Here is a 21,184-nt window from a genome sequence, read left to right on the forward strand (position 1 = left end):
CGTGTAACATATTACAATAGCAGCTTTGAGTGTGTGTGTGTGCATGGGTTTTTTTTTTTTTTGGGGGGGGGGGGGGGGGGGCTTGCCTTTGGAAGCTTTCCAAAGTATTTAACATGTTTTTGTAGAAAAATAATACTAATTTAAACAGATTACATAACATTTTAATTACACAATTATAACAACAAGTCCTACTGACCAAAACAGGGTTTGCTACAAACAAAACTGACTCTTGATCAATACTCAAGTCAACCAGCTGACACAGAAGGACATGAGAGTCTAGACGGAGGCTGCCTGATCCAAAGCAGGTAGGGTGGTGGGCATCCATGCACGTTGCAGGACGAGGTGGTCCCTGAAGAGTGCTCTCATTTCTCAGCACCTCGCGGTTAGTATTATTTTAAAAGATATTTATTAACCTTGATGTGTATGAAGGTACAATATAAACACAGGAGGTCCTGAACTGCTTCTACTTTCCTCTTCTACCCAGCCTCCAAATGTAGGGCCCCAGGGCTTGGAGTCAGGTAGGCCTGGTCTCTAGCACTCCTATCTTTTCTATCTAAATTCAATCATTAGCTGACCTCATCCAGTCCCAAAGCTTTAAATACTATCCAGAGACTGAAGACTTTCAAATTTAAAACTATAGATAACATCTCTCCCAAGCATGTCAAACTTAACAGAATGTGGATTATCCAACTCCCAACCTGCTCTGTCCACCAGACCAATAACCACTACCACCATCCATACAGTCACTCAGGCCAAATGACTAAGTTGTCCTTGGCTTTCCCATTTGTAAGTCTATATCCAATCTAACAGTAATTCCTGTCACCTCTCTCTGTTTAGGTGTTTCCCTGTCTTCTGTCCTTAAAATGTAAGCATCTAGAAGGAAAGGACCCTGTCTTGTTCAAGGATGTGCCTCCAGCAGCAACAGTCTTGCTCTGTTGCCCACGCTGGAGTGCAGTGGCACAATCTCAGCTGACTGCAACCTCTTGTCTCTTGGGTTCAGGCAACTCTCCTGTCTCAGCCTCCCAAGGAGTTGGGACTACAGGCACACAACACTACACCAGACTAATTTTTGTATTCTCAGTAGAGACGGAGTTTCACCATGTTGGCCAGGCTACAGCAACATCACCTTCCTCATTCTCGAACTCTTGACCTCGTGATCTGCCCGCCTCGGCCTCCCAAAGTCCTGAGAATACAGACGTGAGCCAATGTCCCCGGCCCAATTCACACTATTAAGTGGAAAACACTCCTAAAAAAAACCTCTGAGTCCTCTGGGAAGTTTTCCACATATAATTAGAAGAGTAGGAGAAAATCTTCCACCCCCTATTAAACTACATAATATTCACAGCTTGGGAACAGACTACTGCCCCAACACTCTCATTTTATAGATATGGGCCCTAAGGTACAGAAAGTTTACATAATTTACCCTAGATCATGAGAACCCAGAGCTCCTAATGCAAACATCCAGTGACCTACAAGCAACTCCGCCAGGTGATCACCCACTAAGTCCCCACTCCCTTTGTTATATACAACTCTTGCAAGTAGTTAGAAAACTGGATTGAATTAACATCAGATATGTATATTTTTTCATTGGGGGTATGTAAGAAATCATTCTGCAGGTGGTTTTTTGCAATGCCCCCAGTTACACAGTTACTTGAAAAGTTTGGGCACTGCTAAAGTGCCAGATAGCAATTCACAGCAGACAGGAATTAAAAGTGAGGTTGTCCAGATTCAAAATCCCAAAGTCACTAGAGCAAGCAATTGCTGCTAACTTTGTTTCCTTCTTTAACAAACATGTCCGTATCAGGATCTACTATAAATTTCTAGTACTGAGAGAGAAAGTAGCTGGGTGTCTGTAATTTGGTAACTGTCATCCAGTTTCACATTTACATTCAAAGGTTCTTCAAAACATAAGGCCCTACCCAAAAGCTCCCCAATTGGTGTGAAGAAATGTTACCTTACAGATTTAATCATTTCCCTGTCTCAATCTGAATACCCAAGTATTTACAAAGCTCCTAGAGTTTCTTCATCAAGCTCCCTTGACACAGGTAAGGGGTCTGCCAAGCACCACCAGCCCCAACCCCAACTAATGCTGTTGTCCCAGACTCAGGACTGGCCGGGCTGCAGAAGTCAGAGTCAGGTCTCCCTTCAGTTCCCATCCCACTCACATGACCACACCATCCTCCTGGTTATGATGGAGCATGACTTATGAATTATCCAACACTTGATCGAAGTTCTGTCTAATGTTTGTTTTTATTAAAAACAACTAATAAGCACTTGAAAAGCAACAAAATAGTTTTTCCACAAACGTCACTTTACTCCTCATAAACACTGCCCTATGAGGTATACAGCAACATCACCTTCCTCATTTTTCACATGAGAATATGGATGCAAGGGGGACCAATGCCACACTGTAGTAAAGTCCAGACCTGCACCAAAGTCCTCCAGAACAAAACCCTTGCTCTTTTGCCCACACTAACAGCATGCACATTAGATATCTTTGCTACGATTAGCAGAGAGAGCATCATTCCGTTCACTCACTCATTCATTCCAGCTCCATACTGCCTTGATTTCTTTTTTTTTTAATTTTTGCACTTGGGGATGGGTTAAGATACATAAAACTTTTGACCTCTAGGAGGGTCATAATGTCAGGAAAGGGGATGACAGGACAAACACATAGCAGGTAAAACAAAAATAATAATGCAAGGAAAACAATGTTGCCGTCCCACATCTGTACTGTACTTCACAGTATGCACAGTTTTCATGTGGATTTAGCAACCCCTCACTCCATCCCCAAATAGTAACTAAGCACTAAAGTGATGCTGGGGATGCTGGGGCTTGGTTTAGGTAGCTGGGGAAGGCATCTTGGAGGTGAGACTCCAGTGGACTCTGCAGATGGGTAAGGTCTCAGAGAGGCTGAGGTTAAGAGAGCATTCCAGAGCATTCCAAAATCAGCACATAACACAAATGGCTTGAAAATGGAAAAAGACTTGGAAAGTAAAGGAACTGGGTTGGAGTACTTGCTTTCTAGTGTGGTACAATAAGAGCTACAGATGAAAACAAGGGAGATTGTCAACCAGGGCTTAGAACTCATCCAAAATGAATGACTAGGCCTGCAAGAGAACACTGAACATAACGAGCTCGTTTTCATCATGTGTTTCTCCCAGATACAAAGCTGAGACTTTTCATGACGGGTTTTTATAGCTCCTGTCCTTCAAGATCAAAATTCACCATTTATAGATCTTCACTCTGTTTTTACTGCAAAGGATTAAGATCTTTTTACTTACACATTGCTATAATTCTTTGATTTGCATGTGACGTGGTTTGGATATGTGCCCCTGCCCCAATCTCATGTTGAAATGTAAGCCCCAGTGTTAGAGGTGGGGCCTGGTGGGAGGTGTTTGGCTCATGGGGGTGGATCCCTCATGAGTGGCTTAAAACCATCCCCTTGGAGTGAGTGGGCTCTCATAACATCTGTTTTTTTCCCCCAAGTGTGTGGCACCCACCCCTGCCAATCTATCTCTTTCTCTCATTCTCACCATGTGAGAAACCACCATCCCGTTTTTGCCTTCCACCATGATTGTAAGCTTCCTGAGGCCTCCCCAGAAGCTGGGCAGATGCCAGCACCATGCTTGTACAGCGTGCAGAACTGTAAGCCAATTAAACCTCTTTTCTTTATAAATTAACCAGTGTCAGGTATTTCTTTACAGCAACGCAAGAATGAACTAACAGTATCTATCTCCATTTGGGTACTTATTTAAATATGGCTCCAGCTTTCAAAGTAGAGACAATGCCTTTTATTTCTTCTGTCTGCCTTAAGAGTGTTTAGAACAATACTCAAGAAAGTTACTCTACAAAAGCCATTGACAGATCAGGAAATAAAAGATCCAATTTTAAAAAACTGCAACTGATTATAGGAGAAGCCCCTGTAACAGACAGACAGACAGACAGACACACACACACACACACACACACACACACACACACCTCTGTTTTTCCCCTTTATAGTCTTACTCATTTGTCCTTACTATGTGCCAGGCATTGTTCTAGCATTTTATGTATATTTTCCCAAGGTCACAAAGCTGGTAAATGATAGAAGCCAAGACCTTTTTTCTTTTTTTTTTTTTTAAGAGATGGGGGTCTAGTTATGTTTGCCAGGTTGGTCTTGAACTCCTGGCCTCAAGCAATCCTCCCACCTCATCCTCCTAGAGTGCTAGGATAACAGGTATAAGCCACCATGCTCGGTCAAGATTTGGATCCAGATAGTCTGGTGCCAGAGGTATGTACTAAACCTCTAGGCATGATATTGTCTCTCAAAATGACACATTATACTTAAAAACGTAAGGGACAATTTTTGCTTCTTCGGTTTTTAAGCTGTGCCACCAATCACATACTTTTTTGGAAACTGGGCACAATGCAAACCACAATTATGTTTTTAAATTACAAAAAAATACTCCAAGATTTTAATAGGCTTCTATGTAATGCATTTAGATTTGGGCTTTGCATGTTGTTTTTATTAGAAAGTGCATCTGCTCTTGGCATTAAACAAAACAAAATTAGCTATTTTATGATTACACAATAAGAATGTAAGCGTCATCTCATCAAACAAATAGTGAATGCCAAATGCTGCTTCTTGGAGAAATTTCTTTTTAAACATATTAATGTATAAATAGGCAAATATTACCTGATTCAAATAACCTGATATCTACAAAGAAGGTTCTTTACCTATAAATAGTCAACATTCACTTGAACAACAAAGAATCTAACAGTGCATTTGTAAATATCCACACACATACAACGTTGGCTCACAGAATCCCCCAGCGACAGTAATTAATGCTGACATAAATCTGGACACCGAAATGGCAATGAACGGAACTGCTGGTTTCACATGACAATTGAAAGTGTTGTTCCAAGCAGGCAGGGAAATTTCTCTCTAGAAATGTTGAAAACTGTGTCTGAGTTATGAGACAAAAACAGTTTGCGTTATATCCCTAAAATCATTTAAATACCATATATATTAATGACAAGTTTATAGATCAAAAGCACTCACATAACATGCCCAAATTCAATTAAAATGAAGAGAACTATCATGAAAGAGAAAATTGTTATCAAAATAAACTGGAAGAACAAATAACTAATGCCATTACATTGGTTCTGCACACAATAAAGAATAGTTTATTAAAAGGTAACTGGTTAATGTGCTTGAGACGATGAACATTCATTTTAGTCAGAAAGAGTGGCAAACCCTAAGCACAACAAATACTACTTAAGAAAATGTACTTAGTTCATAATGCATACCAATATCCACTTTAGGTGTCACTTTGGGGCTAAAAAACATAACGCTGCTACGAGGACACAATTAGAACACAGTGAATTCTATTACTTTCTTTTTTTTTTTTTTAGTATGGCTCTATTAATGCCTGTTGTTTATCTACACAAATACAGAGCAGCCTGGGAACTGTCCTAGTTTCTTTGAGAGTTATCAACTGAAGCTAATGTTTCCTTAGAGAACTCCACTTTGAAAGGGTACTATGAACCTGGCCAGTTTTCTTTGCTGTTTACACAGACACAAGCACAATTTGCAGTGTGGGCAACACCACCTCTCAGATGCAATCTGCGTATCTTCAACTAAGTCTCCCAGTAGTCCTCACTGTGTTCATTTGCTCTGCCAAAAACAAACAACAGCATTTCCCCTAGTAAACAGCAGGTAAGAATGGGTTTAACCACAAATTCTAGTGGATGGCAGTCCAATAACAAAGTAGAGCTCTCTTTGGTGGTAGCATTAGCTTCTTTCTGCCCTGCTCAAAATACCCCTATAGTACACTGACTTGGACATGATCTCATTCAATATATGAAGCCCTGTGATGGTTAATACTGAGTGTCAACTTGATTGGATTGAAGGATGTGAAGTATTGATCCTGGGTGTGTCTGTGAAGGTGTTGCCAAAAAAGATTAACATTTGAGTCAGTGGGCTGGGGAAGGCAGGCCCACCTTTAATCTGGTGGACACAATCTAATCAGCTGTCAGTGAATATAAGCAGGCAGAAGAATGTGAAAAGGTGAGACTGGCCTAGCCTCCCAGCCTACATCTTTCTCCCACGCTGGATGCTTTCAGTTTTGGCACTCAGACTGGCTGTCCTTGCTCCTCAAACTTGCAGACAGCCTACTATGAAACCTTGTGATCATGTAAGTCAATACTTAATAAACTCCCCTTAGTTCTGACCCTCTGGAGAACCCTAATACAGATTTTGGTACCAGAAGTGGTTCTAGAGAAACAGAATGTTAAGGATGGAGTTCTTTCATTGGTTTTGGGGTTTCTGGAGTTGGTTGCCTAATAGGAAAATACCAAGGACTCTACTTCTAATAGTATGAATAACACTGAGAGTCCTTGGCATAAACTGTTTAGAGAGTTATGCAAAATAAATGCATTTGACACTACTAATTTACCATCGTGAGCAGCAAGGAGTTTGGTGACTACATAATACCATATGTGGAGAACCAAGCAACATAATGAAGCTGACTGGTTGCTCCTAAGTTCAGTGGACAAAGTGATGAAGGAAAACGATGAACTCAGGGATTCTGTCTCCTGGCTTCAGAAGTAGATACTGAGCCTCAAATCTGCTAAGATTGCCATGAGTGAGAGTCTTTATCTACTGTAGAGAAAGAACTGAAATTGTGGAAAAACAGAGACAAGCTCTTATCATGCAAATGGCTGACCTGCAATGAAAGGTACATATACAGCCTCATCAGGTGTCTACTGTTAAAGTGAGGGCACTGATTGGAAAAGAATGGGACCCTGCAACTTGGAATGGGGACGTGCAGGAGGACGCTGACAAAGCTGGGGACACTAAGTTTGTGAACTCTGAGGAAGCTTTTTTGCCAGAAGCAACAGCTTTGCCATCCCTAGTAGTGGCAACATCCCCTCCCTGACCCATGCTGCCATCAGCCTTTCCACCTTTGTCTGAGGAGATAAATCCTGCACTGCCGGAGGCAACAGTCATGGCCTCCCCTGAGGCAGCTGCCAGGAAAAATAATGTTGATTCTCCTCAGGAGCCACCCCCAACACCCCTGTTTGCTTCCAGACCTATAAATAAAGTCCCGGCGGGCCCCTAGAGGTGAGGTTGAGAGTGTGACCCATGAGGGGGTGTGCTGCACTCGAAAAGAACTGTTTTTTTCTAATTTATATAAGCAGAAATCTGGAGAACAGGCATGGGAATGGATATTGAGAGTAAGGAATATTAGTGGAAGAAACATAGAGTTGGATCAGGCTGAATTTATTGAATTGGGTCCACTAAGTGGGGACTCTGTTTTTTTGTGTGTGTCGGGGGGGTTGTTTGTTTGTTTTGAGATGGAGTCTCCCTCTGTCACCCAGGCTGGAGAGCAATGGCGTGATTTCGGTTCACTGCAACCTCTGCCTCCCGGGTTCAAGAGATTCTCCTGCCTCAGTCTCCTAAGTAGCTGGGATTCCAGACACATGTCACCAGGCCAGGCTAATTTTTGTATTTTTAGAAAAGACAGGGTTTCACCATGTTGGTCAGGCTGGTCAGGAAGTCCTGACCTTGTGATCCGCCCACCTCGGCCACCCAAAGTGCTGGGATTACAGGCATGAGCCACTACGCCTGGCCGGAACTCTGCTTTTAATGTTGCAGCTCAGGGAGTTAAAAAAGGTTCTAATAGTTTATTTGCTTGGTTACGTGAAATACAGATTAAAAGATGGCACACTGTAAGCAAGCTGGAAATGCATGATCTCCCTTGGTTTGATGAAGAGGAAGGGATCCAAAGGCTTAGGGAGATTGGGATGGTGGAGTGGATTAGTCCCTTTAGACCCACTCATCCCAGCTGGGAGGGTCCAGAAGATATACCCTTGACCAATGCCTTGCGAAACAGATTGCTGAGGGCAGCACCTGCATCTTTGAAGAGCACTGTAATTGCTCTTCCCTGTATGTCAGATCTCATGGTAGGAAGCACAGTCACTCAACTACTAAATTTAACTACAATGGGAATAACTGTATCCCGAGGTGGCAGGGGCCAAGTAAGTGGCAGCACTCAAGCATCAAAGGCAAGTGGGCATAGCTACCACAATGGGCAGTAGAGGCAAAGTGGCAATCAGAATAATCTGACTCCTGTAGAGCTCTGGCATTTGCTAATTAGTCATGGTGTTCCTAGAAGTGAAATTGATAGGAAGCTCAATTCTAATGCATTTCTAGTTAATTTATATAAGCAGAAAATTCCTAGGTCAAATGGACAAAAGACTAATTTGAATTCTAAATCAGAGTATCACAGCCCCTCAATCAATTTCCAGACTTGAGGCAGTTTACAGACCCAGAATCCCTTGAATGAAGGGAAGGCTGAGTCCCTTTGAGGAAGGACCCCACTACATCACCAATGATTTATGCAGTGAATATTTCTCCCATCCTCCCCCAAGGAGACTTCAGGCCTTTTACCAGGGTAACTGTGCACTGGGGAAAGGGAAATGATCAGACATTTCAGGGGCTACTGGATACTGGCTCTGAGCTGATGCTGATTCCAGGGGACCCAAAATGTCACTGTGGTTCTCCAGTTAAAGTAGGGGCTTATGGAAGTCAGGTAATTAATGGAGTTTTAGCTCAGGTGTGACTTACAGTGGGTCCAGTGGGTCCCCAGACTCATCCTGTGGTCATTTCCCCAGTGCCAGAATGCGTAATTGGCACAGACATACTTAGGAACTGGTATAACGCCCACATTGGCTCCCTGAGTGGTAGCGTGAGGGCTATTATGGAGGGAAAGCCCAAATGGAAGCCATTAGAGCTGACTCTAACTAGAAAAACAGTAAATCAAAAACAATACTGCATGCCTAGAGAGACTGCAGAAATTAATGCCACCATCAAGGACTTGAAAGACGCAGCGATGGTGATCCCATTTGGCCTGTGCAGAAGACATTGATCTTGGAGAATGACAGTGGATTACTGTAAGCTAAGCCAAGTGGTGACGCCAACTGCAGCTGCTATACCAGATGTGGTTTCATTGCTTGAGCAAATTAACACATTTCCTGGTACCTGGTGTGCAGCCATGGACTTGGCAAATGCCTTTTTCTCCATTCCTATCCATGAGGCCCATCTGAAGCAACTTGCCTTCAGCTGGCAAGGCCAGCAATATACCTTTACTGTCCTGCCTCAGAAGTATATCAACTCTCCAGCTATGTGTCATAATTTATTCAGAGACCTTGATCACTTTTCATTTCCACAAGATATCACACTGGTCCATTACATTGATGACATTACGCTGAATGGATCTAGTGAGCAAGACACTGGACTTATTGGGGAGATAGTTGCATGCCAGAGGATGGGAAATAAATCCAACTAAAATTCAGGGACCTTCTACCTCAGTAAAATTTCTAGGGGTCCAGTGGTATGGGGCCTGTCGAGATATTCTTTCTAAGGTGAAGGATAAGTTGCTGTATTTGGTTCCTCCTACAACCAAGAAAGAGGCACAACACCTAATGGACCTATTTGGATTTTGGAGATACCACATTCCTCATTTGGGTGTATTCCTCTGGCCCATTCATCAAGTGACCCGAAAGGTTGCCAGTTTTGAGTGGCATCCAGAACAGGAGAAGGCTCTACAACAGGTCCAGGCTGCCATGCAAGCTGCTCTGCTACTTGAGCTATATGACGCAGCAGATCCAATAGTGCTTGAGGTGGATGCTGTTTGGAGCCTTTAGCAGGCCCCCATAGGTGAATCACAAAGGAGACCTGTAGGATTTTGGAGCAAGGCCCTGCCATCTTCTGCAGTTAACCACTCTCCTTTTGAGACACAGCTCTTGGTCTGGGCTTTGCTGGAAACTGAACATTTGAATGTGGGTCATCAGGTCACCATGCAACCTGAACTGCCTATCATGAACTGGGTGCTTTCTGACCAACCTAGCTATAAAGTGGGTCATGCACAGCAGCATCCCATCATCAAATGGAAGTGGTATACACGTGACTGCACTCAAGCACATCCTTAAGGCACAAGTAAGTTACATGTGGAAGTGACTCAAATGCCCATGGTCTCCTCTCCTGCCACCCTGCCTTCTCTCCCCTAGTCTGCACCCATGGCCTCATGGGGAGTTCCCTATCATCAGCTGACAGAGAAAGAGAAGACTAGGGCCTGTTCACAGATGGTTCTGCATGATATACAGGTACCACCCAAAAGTGGACAGCTGCAGCACTACAGCCATTTTCTAGGACATCTCTGAAGGACAGCATTGAAAGAAAATCTTCCCAGTGGGCAAAACTTCGAGCAGTGCACCTTGTTGTGCACTTTGCATGGAAGGAGAAATGGCCAGATGTGCAATTATATACTGATTCATAGGCTGTAGCCAATAGTTTGGCTGGATAGTCAGGGACTTGGATGAAGCATGATTGGAAAACTGATGACAAAGAAATTTGGGGAAGATGTGGATGGACCCTTCTGAGTGGTCAAAAACTGTGCAGTTATTTGTATCCCATGTGAGTGCTCACCAACAGGTGACCTCAGCAGAGGAGGATTTTAATAATCAAGTGAATAGAACGACCCACTCTGTGGATACTACTCAGCCTCTTTCCCCAGCCACCCCTGTCATCGCCCAATGGGCCCATGAACAAAATGACCATGGTGGCAGAGATGGAGGTTACATATGAGCTCAGCAACATGGACTTCCATTCACCAAGACTGTCCTGGCTACGGCCACTTCTGAGTGCCCAATTTGCCAGCAGCAGAGACCAACACTGAGTCCTCAATATGCCACCATTCCTCGGGGTGATTACCCAGCTACCTAGTGACAGGTTGATTATACTGGACCTCTTCCATCATGGAAAGGGCAGAGGTTCATCCTCACTAGAATAGACACTTACTCCGGATATGGGTTTGCCTATCCTGCATGCAATGCTTCTGCCAAGACTACCATCTGTGGACTCATGGAATGCCTTATCCATCAACATGGTATTCCATACAGCCTTGCCTCTGACCAAGGCACTAACTTTACAACTAAAGAACTGCGGCAGTGGGCTCATGCTCATGGAATTCACTGGTCTTATTATGTTCCCAATCATCCTGAAGCAGCTGGATTGATAGAACGGTGGAATGGCCTTTTGTAAGTCATAATTACAATGCCAAATAGCTGATAATACTATGCAGAGGTGGGACAAAGTTCTCCAGAAGGCCATGTATGCTTTGAATCAGTGTCCAATAATATATCACATTGTTTCTCCCATAGTCAGGATTCACAGGTCCAGTAATCAAGGGGTGGAAGTGGAAGTGGTACTACTCACCATCACCTCTAATGATTCACTAGCAAAAGCTTTGCTTCCTGTTCCTGCAACATTACGTTCTGCTGGCATAGTGGTCTTAGTGCCAGAGGGAGGAACACTGCCACCAGGAGACACAACAATGATTCCATTAAACTGGAAGTTGAGATTACCACCTGGACACTTTGGGTTCCTACTACCTTTAAGTCAAGACTAAAAAGGGAGTTACAGTGTTGGCTGGGGTGATTGACTCAGACTATCAACATGAAATCAGTTTACTACTCCACAACGAAGGTAAAGAAGAGTATGCATGGAATACAGGAGATCTATTAGGGCATCTCTCAGTATTACTATGCCCTGTGATTGATATCAATGGGAAACTACAACACCCCATCCAGGCAGGACCACAAATGGTCCAGACCCCTCAGGAATGAATGAATGGGTAACTCCACCAGGAAAGAAAACCACAACCTGCTGACGTGCTTGCTGAATGCAAAGGGAATACAGAATGGCTAGTAGAAGAAGATAGTCATCAATACCAGCTATGACCACGTGGTCAGCTAGAGAAACGAGGATTGTAAATGTCATGAGTATTTCCTCCTTCTTTTGTTAAAAACATGTTTGTGCATGTATACACTTCTACTAAGAAAATATATTTCCTTTTCCTTTATCATGAGACATAAGATTTACTGACTTCACATCAGCATTTACGTATTGTTAACTTTACGTAATGGTATCTGGGTTGGGGATTGGTACATTTCCAGTTGTACGAAAGACAGCTGTATTATGTTAGGTGTAATTATGACTTTATTATGGTCTTTATTTGAAAATTATGTATGATCTCAGGAGATGTGTATGGCTTCAAGGTGACAAGGGACAGACTTGTGATGGTTAATACTGAGTGTCAACTTGAATGGATTGAAGGGTGTGAAGTATTGATGCTGTGTATGTCTGTAAGGGTACTGCCCAAAAAGATTAACATTTGAGTCAATGGAATGTTTCCCAATGGGTTGGGAAAGGCACCCTTAATCTGGTGGGCACAATCTAACCAGTTGTCAATGAATATAAGCAGGAAGAAAAACACGAAAAGGCGAGACTGGCCTAGCCTCCCAGCCTACATCTCTTTCCCATGCTGGACGCTTCCTACCCTTGAACATCAGACTCCAATTTCTTCAGTTTTGAGACTTGGACTTGCTCTCCTTGTTCCTTCAAGCTTGCAGACAGCCTATTGTGGGACCTTGTGCTCATGTAAGTTAATACTTAATAAACTCCTCTCCCTCTCTCTGGATGGATAAATAGATAGATGATAGATAGATAGATAGATAGATAGATAGATAGATAGATAGATAGATAGATAGACAGACAGATAGATAGATAGACAGACATCCTAAATATACATATCTCCTATTAGTTCTGTCCCTCTAGAGAACTCTAATACAAGCCCCATCCTTTTCCCCTGAAGTATTGCAAAACGGACTGGATTACCATTATACTGTCGTGTTACCTATTTAAACTCACATACTTGTAAGGACTTAAAAGAAGCTACCATTCAGAAAATTTACTAGAGATCTGTAGTACGTTCCCCCACATATCACCCTCAAGTGTGTGACTATAAACCTCTCTTACTCTCCCCTTTAAAATGGGAATCTTGTGAGAAATATAATGCTTACAGCTAGCACATACCAAACACCTTCCTAAACTGTGTACCAATAAAAAACATCTATTGCTGAGAATTCTTTTTTTTTTTCTCAGACAGAGTCTCGCTCTGTTGCCCAGGCTGGAATGCAGTGACATGATCTTGGCTCACTGCAACCTTTGCCTCCCGGGTTCAAGCGATTCTCCTGCCTTAGCCTCTGAGTAGCTGGGATTACAGGAGCACACCACCACGCCCAGCTAATTTTTGTATTTTTAGTACAAACGGGGTTTCACCATGTTGGCCAGGTTGGTCCTGAACTCCTGAGCTCAGGTCATGCCCAAACCTCGGCCTCCCAAAGTGACAGGATTACATGCAAGAGCCACTGAGTCTGGCAGAGAATTCTCTTTAGCCTCAGACACCGGTACCGAAATGGTTACTATAATGTAAAGGGAGAAATGTCAAATACTAAGAATAAGGGGTGACTCTGGCAGAAGTAAAAGCTGATAGCGTATGTAGAGCCCCGTAATATATCTAGTAAAAACAATGAATTAGGCCAGGTTAAATAGCTGAATCAATTCATTTTACTTCCACTTCTTATTATATAATATTTCTACCTGAAAAAATATATGCACACCAAAGTTGCAGCCTTGTTCTACACTTAATACCACTGGTTTCATAATGGGGATGAACCTGTTACTAAAAGAACATTCATTTGTTAATAACAACATTTTTGTTACTCTGATGGAAGCAAGTCTCAAAAAAGGTTTTGTCAAAAATGTTATATATGAATATGACTTAACATATAATCTTCACCCCATCACGGCTCAAAAGGTTCTAAAATTCTAAATCAAATATACTATTACATACAATGTCTAGAGTGCCAAAATCTCAGAGTGCCAAAATCCTCATTTATAAAACTGAACTAGTATGTCTCTTAAGGAGCTGTTAACAACAAAGTAAGCAAAAAAATAATTCAAGTTGGATCAGACTTGAACTTAATAAGGCCAAAACCATGAAGCTTGCAAAAGAAAACATAGAAAAATGTTTTCAGGACTAAGGGGTAGGTAACGACTTCCTAAGACACAAAAAGTAATAACCAGGAAAAAAAAAAAAATCAATTACATCTCATCATATTTAAAACTTTGTATCTTCAAATAAAATTGTTTAAAAAAAGACTCAATAGGCAAGCCATAAACTGGGGGGGAAAGGTTACAAAATATATATCTAAAAAAAGAACTGGAATCTAGGATATATAAGGAACTCCTACAACTCAATGTTCACTGCAGGCCAGGCACGGTGGCTCATACCTGTAATCCCAGCACTCTGGGAGGCCAAGGCAGGCGGATCACCTGAGGTCAGGAGTTCGAGACCAGCCTGAGCAACATGTTGAAACCCCATCTCTACTAAAAAAAAAAAAAAAAAAAAAAAAATTAGTTGGGTGTGGTGGCATGCACCTGTAATCCCAGCTACTTAGGAGGCTGAGGCAGGAGAATTGCTTGAACCTGGGAAGCAGAGGTTGCAGTGAGCTGAGATCGCACCACTGCACTCCAGTTGTGCATGACAAAATTCTGTCTAAAAAAAAAAAAAGTCGGCTGGGCGTGGTAACTCACACCTGTAATCCCAGCACTTTGGGAGGCTGAGGCGGGCAGATCATAAGGTCAGGAGTTCGAGATCAGCCTGGCCAATATAGTGAAACCTCATCTCTACTAAAAATATAAAAATTAGCTAGGCGTGGTGGCATGCGCCTGTAGCCCCAGCTACTCAGGAGGCTGAGGCAGAAGAACCGCTTGAACCGGGAGATGGAGGTTGCAGTAAGCTGAGATTGCACCACTGCACTCCAGACCAGGCAAAAAAGCAAGACTCCGTCTCAAAAAAAAAAAAAAAAAAAAAAAAAGTTTACTGCAGCTTGTTTACCACAGCCTGTTTGGAGAGAATAGTCAACAGAAAAGGAAACGCTGACAATTTCACTTTTATAAAGAATGGAAGAATGGAGGGTTGGTAGCTAGAGGAGGAGAGGAGAAGCCTATTTGAAGGAGAAGGCAGGAAATAAAAGTCAGATGGATGCTAGGGCAGTTTGAAGTATTAAAAAATATATTCTACCCAGTGTCAGTAAATCCCCATTTAAAAGATATTTACTGTAATCCCAGCACTTTGGGAGGCCAAGGCAGTAGGACTGCTTGAGGCCAGGCGTTTGAGACCAGCCTGAGCAAAGTAGCAAGACACTGTCCTCAATTTTACAAATAAATAAATAAAAGAAATTTGGATTTCAGATGACAATATTGATGTCCTATTAAGTTGGTTTCAAAAAACTTCTGCACAAACTTAATGCTGGAAGCAATACTTCTTATTTAGATTTACTCACTTCTTCAGATCAAGAAACAAAAGGTTGTTTGGAAGAAAAATATATTTTATTTTAAAAACTGGATTCGTCCACCAAGAAAAATGAGTAAGGACTGAAAAATTAAAAACTTAAAAATGTAAAAGCTTTTTAGAACTGGATTAATATATCACATTTTAGATATTCTGTTTTGTCTGAAAATAAACTAACTCTTCTGTAATAACAGGCCAACACTATAAGGATGCAAACAAAGTAATACAAAATAGCATAGAGTTGCCAATAATTATTAATGTTTTTCGGCTATAATTCCTGGGCTATTTTATGTAATTGTACATTTGGTTTTGTCTAGACATGCTATTCAGTTGGATTCATAAAACATACCATACTACCACACAAGTGCTGGCAGACCAATGTATAATAAACAGTTATCCACTGTAGTATTTTAGTACATAAAATTGATAGGGTTGTATTTTTAATATAAGATGCTGAATACTTATATCAGTAAGAATTTCTTACATTTATTGCAAGCTTTTCAAACATAAAGCTAAGCATATGAAGAATGATGGATCATTTAATGTGTGTCTGTTCTCTCTCATCTGATTTGCTTGTCTCTTTGTTTTTTTACCGTAGCTGCTTTTGTGCTATCCATGTACTATGCTCTTGCAGTCATACCACACAACAACTTGAGATGCTGTTTTACACAAATTAGTAAAAGAAATATCTCAACACCAGGGTTCTGTCTCCGAGGATTGTTAAAAACTCTTTAGACCAAATTGCCAATTAGAAACTGATATCGTATGTGAAACAAAATAATTTACGTTTTTCCCTTTAGCTGTAAACAAAAACAAAATCGCACACAATTTCTAAATGCCATCAACACAATAGTAAATGAAAGAGTTTTGACCAAACTAGTTAAGATGTCAAACCAACAAACAGTAACCACCAAAAGCATATTAAATAAGTAATATATAAGAATGCATCCTACTACCATAGTATGTGAAGGGGGAGGCATCATAAATACTTGGAAAAAACAAGAAGGAACAATTTAACATAATGACTCAGGTATTGAAGGCAAACAGATGTGGTTTCAAATCTCAGCTCAGGCCCTTATGAACTATGTGACCTTGTAGAAACCAATATACCCTTATTAGTAACATGAGAACATCCACTGACATCTCACAGGATGATTTTAAAGATTAAATACTACATGCCAAAGCCTTTAGCAAAGTCTCACATATAAATTAAATTAAATAATAATGGCAAACATTATTATTATTGCTAACTTAAACTTCTTTCAATAAGAATTCGGAATTACCAAAAGGCCATAACCTAAGATAATCAAATTTAATCATAAAAATCACACCAATTAAATCACACCAATTTCTAGTTTAGGAATTTTGTCTTGTGATCATATGGAACTCCAAACAATTCTAAATTATAAATGAACCAATACAGACAGCGGGAATAAGCCACTCTTCCTCCTTTCTCCAAGACCACCTTCTCCAGAAAGCAGAAGACTTCAATTAAAAAAATCACCTCTTTGCTGCTATGGTATTACATTTAATGATATATGTACATTTAATTAGATGCTTGCTTTAAAATGTTTACTTAATATTAATATAAGAAAGTAGGCCGGGCGCGGTGGCTCAAGCCTGTAATCCCAGCACTTTGGGAGGCCGAGACGGGTGGATCACGAGGTCAGGAGATCGAGACCATCCTGGCTAACACGGCGAAACCCCGTCTCTACTAAAAATACAAAAAAAAAAACTAGCCGGGCGAGGTGGCGGGCGCCTGTAGTCCCAGCTACTCCAGAGGCTGAGGCAGGAGAATGGCGTAAACCCGGGAGGCGGAGCTTGCAGTGAGCTGAGATCCGGCCACTGCACTCCAGCCCAGGCGACAGAGCCAGACTCCGTCTCAAAAAAAAAAAAAGAAAGTATAAACCAAGAACAACTCTCTCCATACAATTCCCTAATAGTCCTTTATCTGAGATTCAATAACTGCCAATCCACTTTTACATATTACTGGTGCCCAGGATAGCTAAAGAGTTGACAGAGAGCTGTTCAATTTAAACCAAAGGTTCTAAATACTATAGTTTTCCGTAACTATAATCGTAAGATCAGAGTTAGGAAATTTTCATCTACTCTTTCTAATTATGTGAACACCTTTAAACTTTTTCAGCCTCAATTGCCTTGTACATAAGATGGGTATAACGTGCCTATATCACAGTACTGTTAAGAATATAGTAAGAAAACATGGACGACAATGCCTGGCACCAGACCTGGGAACACAGGGTTTGCTCAGTCTCCATGTTTTAAGATGGCCAAGTGATCATCTATGAAGTTTCTTTCTAGGATGTTTTTTTCTCTTTTTTCTTTTTTTTGAAACAGTCTCACCCTGTCACCCAGGCTGGAGGGGAGCGCAGTGGCATGACCTCAGCTCACTGCAACCTCAGCCTCCCAGGTTCAAACAATTCTCCTGCCTCAGCCTCCCAGGTAGATGAGATTACAGGCATGAGCCACCATGCCCAGCTAATGTTAGTATTTTTAGTAGAGATGGGGTGGTACTATGTTAGCTAAGCTGGTCTTGAACTCCCGACCTCAGGTGATTCACTTGCCTCAGTCTCACAAAGTGTTGGGATTACAGGCGTGAGCCACTGCACCCGGTCTCCTTCATCTAAGATTTCTAATGCAATACTTCAAGGATCTCTTAGTTTCATTTCATGATTAAAGAAAATTGAGTATTAAAAACTAAGAACCACACTCCAGGGTTATTATTCTCCTACAAATATTTCATACAGCTATTAGACTCAGACTTAAGTCTCAAATGCACTTTCTACTTGCATTAAATTTACTTGTAATTTTCTTTTTTTTTATTATTATACTTTAAGTTCTAGGGTACATGTGCATAGCGTGCAGGTTTGTTACATATGTATACTTGTGCCATGTTGGTGTGCTGCACCCATCAACTCGTCAGCATCCATCAATTCATCATTTATATCAGGTATAACTCCAGTTATACTTGTAATTTTCTATCCTAGAATGAGATTCTTTTCAAAGTTACCGTGCAGCCTGGGCAGCATAGTGAGAACCTGTCTCTACTAAAAATTTTAAAAATTAGCCAGGCTTGGTGGCACACACCTGCAGTCCTAGCTATTTAGGAGACTGAGGTGGGAGGATTGCTTGAGCCCGGAGGTCAAGGCTGCAGTGAGCTGAAATCACGCCACTGCACTACAGACTGGCCGGCAGAGCAAGATCCTTTCTCCAAAAGTAAAACAAAAGAAACCCCAAAAAAAGCCAAAACCAAAGTTACTATGAATAAAGGATGAGTCATTCTTGGCGTATTGTTCTGAAGACAACTACTGCACTAAAGCCAGAAAGCATTTCCTTTTATATTTCTTAAGTTGAATTATTTGATAAACATTTTAATTAGTTACATTGTAAAACAGATAACTTTAAATATTTCACAATTTCAAACATTCACTAAATATGGAACAGAAACTCATATTAAATTGGATCATCAAGCAGCAAAATTTGGATGCACTGACAAGTTGTATCTATTAGTGATTACCATAAAATATGACACAGAAGGGTCTAGAGATTTGAAAAACTTGGTGTACAGTAATCTTGAATGCCAGAGGAAAATAATAGTTTCTGTGAATACTGAAATAAAGACAAACTAGCAGAGATCAGTTTAAAAACCTAAGATTTAAATAACATAAGATCTCCCCAGAGGGGAAGTTCTTGAGGTCAAAGCACTAGTCCTCTCTAGTCATCAGGAAGATGCAATCTGTTCAACAAATACCACTTCATATCCACCAGAATGGCTAAAATCAAGACTAAAAATACAATGTGCTGATGAAGATGTGGAGTCACTGGAACTCTCACACACTGTATGTGATAGTGAATTAGTAAACTACCTCAGTAGAAGGCTGTGCTTTGCAGTGTCTACTAAATCTGAACAAATATTAATACATATCCTATAGCTTGGTAATTCCACTCCTACGTACAGATACCTAACAGAAACATGTACATATGCCCAAAAAAGCAAAAACAAGTATAAAAATACTTATAACAGCATTAATTGTAAAATGGTAAAAATCTGCAAAACAAAAACAGATGTTCAGTAGTAAATAAACTGTAGTATATTAACATTATAGAATACTACACTAAAAAAAATCCTTCCTATATACGAAAATATGTATACATTTCTCAAATGTTACATTGAGTAGAAGCCAAACCAAAGAATACATATCATATTATTTCATTTTTATAAAGTTCAAAAGCAGGCAAAACAAATCTATGGTGACATGTCAGAACAGTGGTTACCTTTGGTATTACAGGGGGAGATTGGTAGTGGAATGGGAGAGAACATAAGAGAGCTCCTGTAATGTTGGTGGTATCCTGATTTTTAATTTTGATGATGGTTATACATGTGTGTTAAGTTTGTGAAAACTTATCAAAGGTGGAAACGTAGGCTCTATCTGCTTTTCTATATGCATGTTAAGTTTTTAACTTATAAGCAAGTCAAGGTATTTATATATTTTATATAAGCAAAAATATACATATTTGGAAGACCAGAGTGGTGTTTTGTTCACGAAATTGTTTTTGATGTATACAATTCCATGCATTTTTGTCTTATACAATGATCATTTTCCCTTCTTTCAAATATTTTATTTTAACTGACAAGTAAAAATTGTATGTGTTTATCATATACATGTTGTTTTGAATTGTGTACATACCAAGGAATGGCTAAATTGAGCTAACTAACATATGTATTACCTCACATACTTTTCATCTTTTCGTGGTGAGAACATTTCAAATCTACTCTCTTAGCAAGAATATAGTACATAGTTGTTAACTTTAGTCATCATGTTGTACAAGAGAATTTTTTTTTTTTTTTTTTTTTTTTTGACACAAGGTCTCACTCTGTTACCCAGGTTGGAGTGCAATGGTACAATCACAGCTCACTGCAGCCTCTACCTCCTGGGCTCAAGTGATCCTCCCACTTCAGTCCCCTGAGTAGCTGGGACTACAGGCATGCACCACTGTGCCTGGGTAATTTTTAAAATTTTTTTATAGAGACAGGGTCTCACTATATGGCACAGGCTGGTTTTGAGCTCCCAGGCTCAAGCAATCCTCCTGCCTCAGCCTCCCAAAGTGCTGGAATTACACGCAGGTGCCTGGCCTACAACAGATTTCTTATCTACTAATGTATTAACTTATCTATTAATTTATTCTTCCTACCTAACTGAAAAATTTGTTCCCTTTTATCAAATATCTCCCTCCCTAAAACCCTCACTATCAGCCCTTCTCCCTGGTTGCTACCATTCTACAATCTACTTCTGAGTTAAACTTCTTTTATTTTACATATGTAGGGGAGATCATGCAGTCTTTCTGTATCTGCTTATCTCACTAACATAAAGTCCTCCAGGTTCATCCATGTTATTGTAAATGAAAGTAGTTCCTTCTTTTTCATGGCTGTATATTATCCCACTGTGTATATATACCATATTTTCTTTATCCACAGATTTGTTATTAGACACTTAGATTGATTCCATATCTTGGCTATCATGAATAATGCCACAATAAACATGGGAACTCTGATACTTCTTCAAACACTGATTTCAATTCCTTTGGATATACACCCAGTAGTGGAACTGCTGGATCACATAGTAGTTCTATTTTTAATAATTTAAGGAACCTCCACATTGTTTTGCATAATGGCTATTCCAACTTACATTCCCAACAGTATGCAAGGGTTCCCTTTCCCCTGTCCTCTCAAAATACTTGCTGTATTTTTGTCTTTTTTAATAACAGCTATTCTAACAGGTGTAAGGTTCATTGTAGCTTTAATTTACATCTCTCTGATAATTTCTCAAATACTTTAGAATAAAACTTTTTATGGCTCTGAAGTTGGATGCAGTACTAGATAGAGCCGTAAATTAAAAGTCTGTAATCTAGAAATGTTT

The 21,184-nt window shown here is 40.6% G+C and overlaps 1 protein-coding gene across 8 annotated transcripts in view; it reads right to left on the reverse strand.

Annotated features, from left to right (window-relative positions):
- Positions 1-21,184, reverse strand: part of SIPA1L1 (signal induced proliferation associated 1 like 1) — a 416,028-nt gene that overhangs the window by 266,972 nt on the left and 127,872 nt on the right. The gene's annotated exons all lie outside the window — the stretch shown is intronic.

This window comes from Piliocolobus tephrosceles, chromosome 6 (genome assembly GCF_002776525.5).
Source record: "Piliocolobus tephrosceles isolate RC106 chromosome 6, ASM277652v3, whole genome shotgun sequence".
NCBI lineage: Eukaryota > Metazoa > Chordata > Mammalia > Primates > Cercopithecidae > Piliocolobus > Piliocolobus tephrosceles.